Raw genomic sequence first — 13226 nt, forward strand, 5'->3', positions numbered from 1 at the left:
ATAACCTTTATGGCACAATAACAATTCAATACATTTATGGTCGCTACAGTATTTGTATTTAATAATCTTCATGTGGGAGAAGGCTGACTTGCATAAATAAGTAGAGCCGAATAATGCAGTCAAGGAGCTTTTGAATTCAGCCGAGTGAAAAATGACGGCTGTCCTATTAAGTGCGATTTTAGTTCCCTCTCCTTTCTCTTTCTCAGATCGCTTTTCGGAAGGAAGTCAGTTTTGTAGTTTTCTATGAACAGTTCGAAAGTGCCTTTCCACATTTTTCTTCTTTGGAATAGCAATGATAGATTGACAGATGAGACAAACGCACTTCGATTGTGACATTGTAAGAAAAAAAATCCTCTTCCAATTCCACATTAAGCCCATACCCTCCCCAAACAATTTTTTTTTTAAATCCCTTCTTTAGTCGATATAAATTGGAAAGCTAACTATATCACAGCTGGAGTTTTGCAGTAGCTCACGCATTTGATCGTGCTTGCAGAATGACCAGTTTGTTAGAAGAAAAGAGACCTCAGACTGGCTGTCCTGTATGTCAATCAAGTGGCAAATGCCATAGGGAGGATATATGTTTTTTTTTTAATGCAATGCAAACTACCTGCACTACCTTTGCGATCTACCGGTCGATCGTGATCGACGCATTGGGCACCCCGTATCTAGGCCATGCGCCACATGCCAGCGAATAGGTACAAAGCATTGAGCAATTTGCTCTCTTAAAAGCTGTCACAGTAATTTAAAAATGAAAAAAGAGAAAGTAGATCGATATCTGGAATTCATTATTCACTACATATTACCCTCCATTTTGATTTTTACCCACCACTGTGGCGGACAGAACCATTTTTGAAAAATCTACCAAGTAAACTTATGTGTGCTTCTTCTGCTTTGCGGAAAAGAAGCCAGCATTATGATGCTCCTGTTTTAAAGAAGCACAGAATCCTGGTGCTGAAAGAAAAGGAATGCATTAAGAAAATGTTTTTTTCAATTGTTTGTGCAGCAAATGTCTGGCTGCATGACAGTTTTCACTGCAACCAGAAACTTAATGTGAAGTTCAAATAATTCAATGCATTTAGACTCCATTTTCTTTCCAAGTTATTTTGGATTGTCAGTTCTAAACTGATTTTTTGTCATATCAGTTTTTGCTGTCCAATATATTTTCCTGAGCAGCTAGTAGTTGCAAGGCTCACACTTTAGTTAGCATGTATGGCTTTGTTTTATCAGATGATGACAATGTCAAAGGATATCACAACAATCTAATGTCAATCAAGAGAGAACAGGCACCAACATCTCATTACTTTGATTAATTCTATGGGATTTGAAAGATGCTTATATGTTTCACTAGTCATTAACAAAAGCGGGACAGATATTATTACTAAGGTAAGTTAATGCTGGTGCATAGTTGTGCTGAAATGATAAATCTTACAAGAAAAGGGTAGAAGGAATCTGCTTTCCCAAACTTGTTTAAATGGACCTTTTCTTTGCAAAAGTTTTTTGTAAGGTTTTATTTAGCATGTTTAAGTTATTGGGAATATTGTTAAATAGTTTTTGCTGTTTGATGCTTGTTTTTTTTGTTTTTAATTTTGATCCCTGGTTTTTCACTGACATGTTATATTAGGGTCTAACTATGAGTAAGTTGGTTTGTCAGGCATTTGCATTTTCTACAGATGGTTGAAATAATTCTATGTGGGTTCATCAGAGAGCTGCTGTTTATGTCCTCTTATTTCAGGCTAGTTCTTGGTCATTTTAGGGGTTACATCACATGCTGTATAGTTCTCCCCATCACAACAGCAAAAAAAATACTTGGTAGAATGTGTTTTTTTTATATAGTTTTATACAAGCTGAGTCATGATGCTACATCTATTCAGAAAATAAGCACTTTATTCTTTTGCTAAATATTGTATTCATTTAAACATTATTGTAGGAAAACATTAAAGTAAAATTGAAGACTGATATGACAATTTTATGTTTATTGTTTTTCAAAAGTATCTTATTAACAATTTTTTATCTAGGTAATTCTTCCTTCTAAAGTGATATTTTTCAAATTAATTAATCCGCTGATATTTTTATTATTACAGTAAACATTATGGCACAATACATTATTTTAAGTTTGAATTCAATGGTTTATTTTTTCTCATTGTGAGTTCCTAATACTTAGGGGTCTAAACCCTTAAGTCCACCATTAAAAGAACTCAAATGTGGTCTATTTTGGAAAATCTGTTTTTGCCCCATGCTGCTCACCCTGGAGACAGAATCATTCTGGTTAAAACACAGAGTTACTGCAGAGAAAGAAATGTCTGAAAATTATTAGCTAGGCAAATGTAATGTGTGGTAGTAGGTACTGTGCCTTGAGGGAGAGCAGAGGGAGTATATGTCTGTGTATGTGATTAACCAAGCACAGCTTGAATGCCGGCATTTTCTTTTCGTACTGGCCTCAGGCCAATGATATTTTGTGCTTTTTAGCACTTACTTTGTACGCTTCACTAATACTTAGGGGCTGCATGATTATTTGGCGTGAAAGTTGACAGTAGTTTATATATAAAGTTTGTTTCAGGATTATTGTGCATCACAGCACATAGAGAAATGTAAAAAAAAGCCTGGTCATTTGTTTGGCAAAATTAATGCTGTCAATAGTAGAGAGGTTGATCATGAAGTGAACTTTCTTGGCTAGATAATAATGGTCACCCTGGAAGAAAAAAAAAGGGCTCTGTTGGAGAAGAACTACCAAATCATTTTCCAATGGACAAGAGGCAATAGATACGAGAAGGTGTGTGTAATGCCTGTAATATGGACCAGAAAAAAATGTTCTGGGTTGAGAAGAACACTTAGAAAATGATATCTTACATGTTCTGGAACTGCTTTTGATTAGAAATGCACAGATTTGTTGTTCGTTCTATATTGCAGGCAAGTGGAATTTGAATTTCAACGTAAATTGAACAACTAACACTGTAACATCAGCTGTGATGCATTTCTTTAGTGAGGAGTATAATTTAAGACTAACATGTCTCATATCCTCTACTGCTTCGTTTTTTACTCTGGTGTAGTGCACATTTTGGGATTGTTTAAAAGTGATGACACACTGGTGCAGTTGTTGCTGTTATTACAACACGGAACTTGAATATTACTTTGATTCTTACCTGAGATACCTTCTGGATTGAAGTGGACATTCTGTCTGTTCAATTGCTTTTATATTGGCCCTTTATAAATAAGAAAGGTTTTAAGCATGAGTGTACCCAGGGACAGACTGGTTTGCCCTCAGGGTTGCTTTCTGCCATGTGTCCAGTGTGGTTGGAATGGCCTCCCCTTCTGGATAAAGTGGGTTTATAAAATGGATTGGTGGGATTGATTAATTATTTAAATTGGAATGAAATTTGAACACATTTTTTAAACAATGATAAGCTTTATGTTGCCAAATATGAAGTCATTTGCAAGACTGGAAAGAATAAATTGTCACATAAGTCAAGATGCACTTAACATTGCCAGAACAATGTTACAGGAAGACAGAGACATCCCATTTTGTAGAAGCGAAAACATAAAGCAAGGTGATCGTGCAGCATTTCTGTATTCAGGATTGCCAGAGTAAAGTCCAAGGCAACATAAAATCCGAACGCTAACAATTGCAAAAACACTTATTAACTTTCATAGAGTTTCAATGGCATGCAGTATGAAGATATATTAAATGTGTAGCTAAATGAAAGTAACTATTGCTAAACTTTTAAACCTCAAGTGAGAATTATTTATGAGTACTAGATACATTTAAGATATATTACTTCAATGTTTAATGGGTTAACTAGACAGTACAGAGGAAAGGTTGTAAATAAAGTGAGATAAGACTAGTTAGTCAATACTGTATTCTAGAGTAACTAGACAGAGGTCAATAAATAGCAACAATAGTGATAGATATGATAACATAATTCTAAGTGTTTAATAAACAGAAGTATTTGGCTGATATGTTGTTTTGATCTTATTTTTACCACAAATAAGCAAGTACTGTAAAATATTAATTTCAGATGGATTCCTTTTATGACTGGGAAGCTAAGTAGATAAATTAGCTACCTAAAATCACAAGTTCAGTCCAAGCCACCTTATGAACTTGCCTAACCTACCTGTGATCTCCCAATTTTGAAATTTGTATCTTTTTCTTGGGCTGTGTTTTCCAAAGGAAATGTCAGTAAGTGGGTTACCCACTGTTCTTTATAATTAGTACTGTATTTTCACTATAAATAAAATAAAATGTATAGTGTATATGGTAATCACAAGTTGCTGTTTTAGAGTAGCCTGTCCAGTTACAACACCTGTAAGGGAAAAAAAAACAATAAATGGAGATGATTGGTAGTTTTTTGGCCATTATGTGTGTCTTTAATCAGTGTGACACACTGGTGTTAGCAACAGACATGAAAATCGATAGTTCTGAATCTTCTATAGTTCCAATAAAAGAAAAAAAACCTGCTTTTATAACAATATAATATAACTGGAAGGTCTTAATCATGGTTATTAACCTTTGAGCTTTCTTTTATTGCAAAATGTGAATGCATATATCTGTCTTCATATGTATTCTCATTTAAATTGTAGCTTATATTCACATAATTTATAAACTTACAAATATTAAATTAAACAAATTTTAAAAACAATAAGGAAAAATGCTGTCAAACAGGAAGTAAATCACAAATAATCATTGAATTAAAAATAGTGATTTCATGTGTACAATGAATGTTTGTAGTACTGTGAATATTGTAACTTTGTTAGAAATACTGTTATATGCAGTCTAGAAGTGAATTCAGCTGAATTTGGGTGTTTGATTCGACTGTACTTATGTATTTTTCACTTTGCAGTCTGGCACACATTCTCCCTGTCAAGACATGGTTCATAACTTGTACCCAGTGTAGCCAAAAATGGCTCTTCACTGAACTTGGTGTGTCTTGGTGCACTCTAATCCCCTTGCAGTGCAACCTACAAATAGTACCATACTTATTTATGCATAGTATTGATATATGGCCATGCCTCAATTTTTTGTACTTTCATTCAGACAGAGAACTACAAAGAAACAAGTTGTTTATACCAAAAACAAGTATGCTCCACCCATTCTTCCTCTAATGTTTCGTGCTTATGTGAGACATTTATGTTCACACCTCTGTGTATCAGAACAAATAAACAGTAAATAAAATGTACAGGGTGATAACGATAGACTAGTTGAAGAACCCACTATCACTATAACTGTCAGAAGAATTCAAATATACATTTATTCAGAAATGAACGTCACAATAACAGAGAAAAGTGTAGTACAGTACTATTTTCAAACCTATACTGTATCTTTAACTTAACAATGAATCAAACATCTAAAATTAGATTAAACTGTGTCAGTCAAGAAAAAACCCACCAGTATAATTATTAATATCAATATCTTAAATTGATATCAGAATCGTACCTCAACAATATACTTGTACAACAGGTGCAAATTTCATCAGAAAACCATTACACAATAAACAGCTATAAACCCAAGGAACTATAAACCCCACACTGTACAGAACATACCAAAACCAATGGTATAGAAAGTAATGTGGCAAAAACAATAGCAACAGAGTCAAAGGACGTCAAAAGAAAATTAAAAGGAAAAATCAGTCCCACGTGTTAATATTGTGAAAGAAGCACTTTACGCAGTATAACAAAATACTAGAGTCACAGGATGAGCTGAAGAGGACAATGATCCTTAAACACAGAGTGTACCACCTGTTCCATAGTGTGATAGATCAAATGAAATTGAATGTCCTTCCTTGTTAGGCAGATCAGGTCACTCCGTTTCCTTTCCTTCTTCCCTTCCTACGCATTTTACAACAGGCTCAGTTCCTTTATCAAGGATTATTTTCACATGGGAAATGTTGCACTATAACTTAAAGACACATTAGGAACACATTACACAAAACATAATGAACTTTTCACATCATATTCCCTTACACATGTACAATGAAAATACCTTTTACACTAAGATCATGCAGAAAAGTAACAGAGTGACCTCTTCTGCCTCACAAGGAAGACTAGTCGAAGAAGACAGTACTTTTGGTGCTAACAACTATCCAGAGTGCCTTAGCCTTCATTTTTAAGCATTACTGTGGTTTTATAAAGAACGGGATTGACCAATGTGCACTGAGACTGCAGCACTTGTTGCACTTTTTTGTTGTGCATGTTGGCTAAATAAAGTAGAATAAATGCACTAGGATTTTTAAAAGTCATCAGTAGCAGTTGAAGTTCACCAACTGCAAGAAATGCGTCATGGCAGTAACTGCAAACAGATGTTGATGGGGTTGTGGGGAATCTTGATCAGATATGCTAGTCAAAAAGAAAATGTAAAAAAATATATAATAGAAAAAAATGGTTGCAGCCAGTGATTGATTGCCCAGTCAACCAGACTCAGAATCGCTTCTGCAGTAACTTCTGACTGAAACAGAGGGAACGCTGGGGGCCTGTTACCATGGAAATGGGCAGAAAAAAACATTGTGTGCTTTAGCTGCACTCCAATGGATGTGCATACCAACAGATTTTTAAATTATTTACTGTTTGAAAGGGGAACAAAAAAAATCTGACTGCTTTACCTCATCGAGCTCTGAAAAAAAAGCCAGACCCCTTTTCCTAGTCTGCTAGGGTGAAAATGCCACAGATTTATATGCAAGGTAAGTGTTAGCATTCAACAGTGCATCATCAGAAGTGAAACTTTAAACATCATCTTTGAAGAAATTGTTTTTCATTACCAGTATCTTTCACTAAGAGCAAGGGGCAAGAAAGATTCATTATGACAAAGCAGTTCCACCTTCATGTGTAACATCTTTTTGAAAATGGCTTGATATTAGACTATCCTGAAAGATATCACAATATCATAATGAATATACAGTACTTATCCAGCATTTAAATCCTCAAGTGTAAAGATGTTTCAAATAAATAATGCCATAGAATTGCACCGATATAATTTATAGCACCTCATTATCTCCTGTAGACCCATGGTATCCCAACAAAATTACCAAAAAGGTGTCACTTAATGAATAAAATCAGTCATTTTTGCTGGTACTGTTTCATTGTGAATTGTCATTAACTTTTAAATATGACCATAAATTGAATCCTTTTTCCATCAACAATAGGAGCTGCATTTATGCTTCAGCAAAACAAACAGTGTTCTGTAGTTGTCTGGTGGTAATAAGGGTTTTTCCAACTTTCTTTAATAGTGAATGTTCTGTATTGTATGTCTTTATAATGTTTCACTTTTTCACAGCATCCAAGGCAGTTCCCAGTAGCTTTAGGCATAAGACAGTAATGATATACTGTATATATATATCAGAAAGCTAAAAAACAAAGCAATAGAACAGAATTCAACACTCACCCAAACACAGGCACAAGCTCAGCACCCTTTTTTAGAATAGCATTAATTACATTTTACCAAATTCCAAAAAGTTCAGCACATTTCCACACACAATAAAAGGGTTTTCAATGGTTTCCCATTGAGCTATGGAGGATACATTAGGATTCATGGATATGACCAGAATTAATTTAAAAACTAACAAATAGAGTATAGGAAATAATTGTTGGTTTATCACCAGATAGTCTAAGCTTGTTTGAAATAATTCCAAAGTCTGCTGGACTTGCAATGATCATAAATCTTACACTATCTGAGAGATAAGAAAAAAAATATTTTCCCAAAATAAATTTAATTTTGGAAAGTCCCAAAACATACTGAGCGAAGTCAGAGATATCTGACTTCACTATATATTTTAAATAGAGATGTGTCTTATGTATGATTTTCTGCTGAATTACACTGTGTTTTGATCAAACTGAAGAAAATGTTGTATATTATCAAATTATATTGAAATATTGCTAGAGAGGTCTCTTTCCCAGCATTACTAAAGACAGCCTACTAAAGGTAGTCGGCACTGTGAAAATATTTCATAAAGTCTGAAATGCTACTGCTGCTATTCTTCTCCATAATAGTTAAATGTTTTGGAGCATGAGTGTTGGTGTTGGATTATCAAAGTTTCACAAATTCTTTTTTTTTTTTACAAAGTTCCTAACTTGTAAATAGAAAAATCAGTGCGTTAAAGGAATTCCATATTTATAACAGATCTCATCAAAAGGTGCAAATGCATTAATAATTTAAAGACCTCTGAAGGTTGAAATGCCTATTGCCTTCCAAGAATTAAATGCTAAATAGCTGATGGACGACTTGAATGCAGAGTTTTCCAGTAATGGAGCAGCATTCATTAAATACTTTAGTGAAATAGATTTTAGTATCACTTCCCTTACGAAAATTACTCCAGAGTAATTTATGCAAACTTTGTATGCCTAGGTAACTTTCAGCTATTAAAAGTAAATGATTACACATGTACCTATTCACTGCAAACCTTGTTGTTTTCTAAAATCTAAAACAGAGATAGATTTATCCACCTCATGTGTTAGAGATGTAATCTCTTAATGTCTTTATAAACTGACATCATACTTTCTGCTTTTCATGGTGAGTGTTATGTTAGTAACATGCTGAGCTGGGCTGACCAGACCTCCCTATATCCATCAAAACCTATCTATTATACCATCTAAAAAATATTTGTTTGTCATGGAGTCAGTTTCATTTCCTGATGATGGACGGAGTCAAGTTTTGGAAATTTAAGAGGTGATTTTACTAGCTCCAAAAATTATAATATTAATAAAACTACAGATTTTTGTTTTCAAAGAGGTTAGGAATGATTTTTTTTGAAGCCATAACCAAATTTTATTTTGTTTTGAAAATAAATATTTCAACAAAATATCACGGTATGTTTTAAGTATTGAACGATCAAGCCAAGCTGGCACAGTGGTGCAGTGGTAGCGCTGCTGCCTCGCAGTAAGGAGACCTGGGTTTGCTTCCCGGGTCCTCCCTGCGTGGATTTTACATGTTCTCCCTTAAATTGTCCCTGGTGTGTGTGTGTGTGTGTGGGTGTATGCATGTGCCCTGTGGAGGCTAGGATTGGCAGCAGACCCCTCTGAAGCTGTGGTTAGGATATAGCGGGCTGGATAATGGATGGATGGATGATCAAGCCAAATCAGTAAATTGCTGCCAAGTGGGAATTTTACAAGCTTTATCATAAACAACTCTGGACACACCTTTCAAAGGACTTTATGACAAACTTGCTTCCTTCTAAGTTAGGTGCTACCATTTTAGTAGATGCTATTTCTTTTTTCAAGCCTGTCACAGTCATCCTTCAAAAAAAAAAAAAAAACTACTGGATTCAGAACTAGTAAATAGTTTTGTTTTTGGTATATTCAGTTTACATGGTTTTCTGGCCTCCATGGAAATGAATATGAGCATTTGGCAGAAAACAAAAACATAAGGAATAACAATATTTATTAAATAATATTTTTAAAATCAGGAGTGGTTTCCCCTCAACTTTCTTGCATATTCAGATATGGGGATGGATATTTGAGGAGTAAACTGCAAGGCAATGGTTATATTTTTATATTATGAGGGACATTCAAAATGTTTCTTCACTTTTTTTAACTCTATTTTTTAAGAGTTTCGAAAATAAGTGACATCACTTTTCTACATACAGTAGTCACCTTTGGTTGTGATCGTCGTACTAACTTTTTAATGCCCAATTACTACTCCTGCCTTCTCTGTTTCCAACGAAAATATAAAAGTACGGAAACTTTTTGAACATCTCTCATATGTACATTAAAGAACCATCAACAACAAATCAGATCAAATTAATAATATATTGAACAATTATTATAAAAGTAAAGTTGAATAAATCAGACTCTGCAGCTGCATGAATATAATTTAAAGTACCACTTCCAATTAACGGAAATTGCCCAAAAGTTGATAGAAACCTACATTTTGTACCTAATACTTGTATGCAAAATATGGTTGGCCTAAGTGAAAGTGTGCTCAAGTTATTGTGTTTATATATATACACACACACACACACACACACACACACACAGGCAGACACACAGACATAATTCCAAAAATGGTATTTTCAGACTAAGGGAGGTCTGAAATATCAAGGTTTATCAAAATCTCGAAAGTGAATTTTTGGAGGATTCCAATACTTTCCCTATAACTTTGTATATGAGAAAGTCAAGGAGGCCTAAAATGTCGAGATTTATCAAAATCTTGACATTGAATCTTTGAACAATTATAATACTTTCCGTAAACTTTGTATACGAGAAAGTAAAAATGGAAAAAGACTAAATAAAAAAGGAAATGATGATTAAATGCAAGCTCCAATTTGTGTCATGTCTTTTTACACACATTTGAAAATGAACATAAATATAATGCCAAATTAAACTGGTGCATCTAAATCTACACAAATACCTATGGAGTAATATTGCTGAGATTCAGATTGAGGGAATGAATATCCTTCCTTGGCCTGAATTTTCCAGAAATGGTCTATTACTTAATGCTCCAGGTAATTCTTTTTGTGTGTATTTTGGATGTAAGACACCTATTTTATCTATTTTTTCAGTGTACTCTGTATAGTTCTCTTCACTGAGTATAGCCTCAAAGTGGATACACATTCAGTATGATGCTATAAAAGCATATAAAAGCATACAAAGATCAAGGTATAACAAACAGTAAAGCAGAAATACATAGCTGCTTAAACATAAAATTATAGCAGTATTAAGTTCTGTTAATGTAAAGATTGAGACGAATAATTAATAATGGAACAGAGGAAAACAAAAACTCCAACTAATAGAATTTCTTTAGAAAATGTGTCCATAATTGTTTGCTATAAGCAAAGTCACAGTTTTGATGAACTAACAATTGATTAAGCTCCCCTCCCAGGCATTCTCTGATAGAATATAAAATGTTCTTATTATTTAGTAGAATGTGTTAAAATTCATAACTCTCTACACGTAATTTAAATAAGATGATCTGGTATTGAATGAATTGTTTCCCAAGGTCCTCAGTCATTTCTATCAGGATCTACAAAACTGAAGACTCCAAATGAGGCCTAACAAACAAATTCAGCCTTGCCCCAAACAGACTTATGGGCTACGCAGACCATGAAGTGATAAAACTTAAAAATTTCTGAATAATCTCACAATGGGAGAGGGAACTCGTTAAAACCCAAGGCCCACAACTATAAAATTTAAGTCATATTTGGAAAATGTATTCCAAACAAAGAAACTTAAACAAAGAAAAAAGTAAACAAACAAGGTACAACACAAAAGAATCAAAAGGTTTGCCTTAAGTAAACAAAGCCAGCTCTAATCAGTGTAGGCTAGACTAAAATAAAGGAGTACTGAGTCTTATTCCTGGATTTAAATGTTGACATTGAAGCATTAATAGTTTTGGGTATTAATAGATTGTACCTAAAGCCTTTGCCTCTCAGTGTAATTATTTATCTTTGGAACTTCTAGAAAACCAGCACCTTGTGGTCAACATGTATGATCTGGCATGTATAAACTGGTACCATGTTTTATGTAAACAGGGCTCCAGCCTTTTCAAGCTTAAATTTAAGAAGTAAGCCTTACATGTAACTAGAAGTCAGTTGAAAGGCATAAGTACAAGAGTACTTTCTAGTCCTGATTATTGTCCTTGCAACAGCATTTTGAATTAATTGAAAGCCACTAACAGAACTATTTGAGCAGACTTTGAATATGCATTAGTCAATTGTGTTTAAAAAAAAAATCCATGAATTCACTGTGTTATGCACAGTAAGAAAATCTTGTAATTATTCCATATTTTAGCTGAAAAAGACTAAAAAAAAAATTGTGTGCATTACAGATAGTTTGTTTGGTATCAACACGTTAAGGTCTTCTCAGTTAAAAAGTGATTGTACCTCATTGTAACTGTTGTTAACATCCCCACCAATTAATAGAATTTCTGTTTTTAGCATGTTTAAAGAAAAGCACATATTGCTTAACCAATGTTTAAACTAAATGAAGCAAATACAATAGGAGAAACTGTACATAATCTGAAGCAATAGTAAAAACTGAGTATTATCTCCTCATAAATAAATATTATGTTTTCAAACTATATTACCTAGCAGTATGATATACTGTACTGAGGCTATGAGGCATTCCACATGTAGCTACACTATATATTGATGGAGTACTATCATTATACTCCTGTACATGCTACAATTCTGATTATAAACTATACCAGCAAATCCACCAGCGCATCATGCTAATTATCTGATACATAATTTGAATTCAGTTTAAGTCAGATATATGTGATAATGTGAAGAAATACTACTACTTTACTTAAACTAAAGCATTGACAAAACATCCCAGCTACTGAACTGGTTAAAATATGATTTTCTACAGTAGCTCTCGAGTAAAGAAGTCCTTTATGGAAAGCTAGCATATTTATGTTTTTGTCCATATTCAGATTTGATTCAGTGAAGGAAAAAGTCTAAAACTTTTAAAAACAATCCTTGTACACATTAAAACAAAATAATTTAAGTGATTGACATTGAACAGTTTATCAAGTTTTGACTTGCGTTTTGTTACTTCACAAATAATGATACTAGTTATTTGTGTCTGGCCCTGCCAGTTCTTTGACTATGCATTTGCTTAGGGTTTCTGCTACACAAATAAATAATTAATTATTACTGAAATAGATTGATCTGTCTATGGCCTGATGGATTTGGGCGTGACATTTCTGTTCTAATGGCCTAGAAAGGAAGAAACACCAGTTCAATATATAATAATTCTATTTATTGGTGAAGCCACTTCTTTTGCAGCTTGAAATTTTTTGTATGGATAATAGAAATCAAAAAGCAAAAATGAGATTCTATTTAAAATTTGTCTTGTTTTTTTAATTTAAGTAGGGCATTAAGCTATGTAGTGTTTCTTTGCACTATCATAGACTTTATATTCACAAAAACAATTGGAAAAAGTTTAAGGCTTCTTTTTATATCCTGATCAGAGGAAGTTTGACCTCTTCTTTCAAGCCAGTAGTGGGCACCTTTAAATGCATCCTTCAGTTTATGCATTCAGTTTATGGCAATCTGTCTCATGGAATAACCTTAATTTCACAAAACAATAGTCTAATGGGTTTCTTGAGAAAGCTGTTTCGTTTTGGGTATTTTCAAACCCAGAAGTGAACTTTAGGAGTGCATAGCTTGCAACTCAAGAAAAGACAATTGTTAGTAATATTATTCATGCCAATTTATTTCTGATAATTTCCTCTCATTATTGTTAATTATATGTTATAGTTTATTGGATGTGATGAACCTTTCATCTTTCACTTTAGAAATAAT

The sequence above is a fragment of the Polypterus senegalus genome, chromosome 6, assembly GCF_016835505.1.
Source record: "Polypterus senegalus isolate Bchr_013 chromosome 6, ASM1683550v1, whole genome shotgun sequence".
NCBI classification, from domain to species: domain Eukaryota; kingdom Metazoa; phylum Chordata; class Cladistia; order Polypteriformes; family Polypteridae; genus Polypterus; species Polypterus senegalus.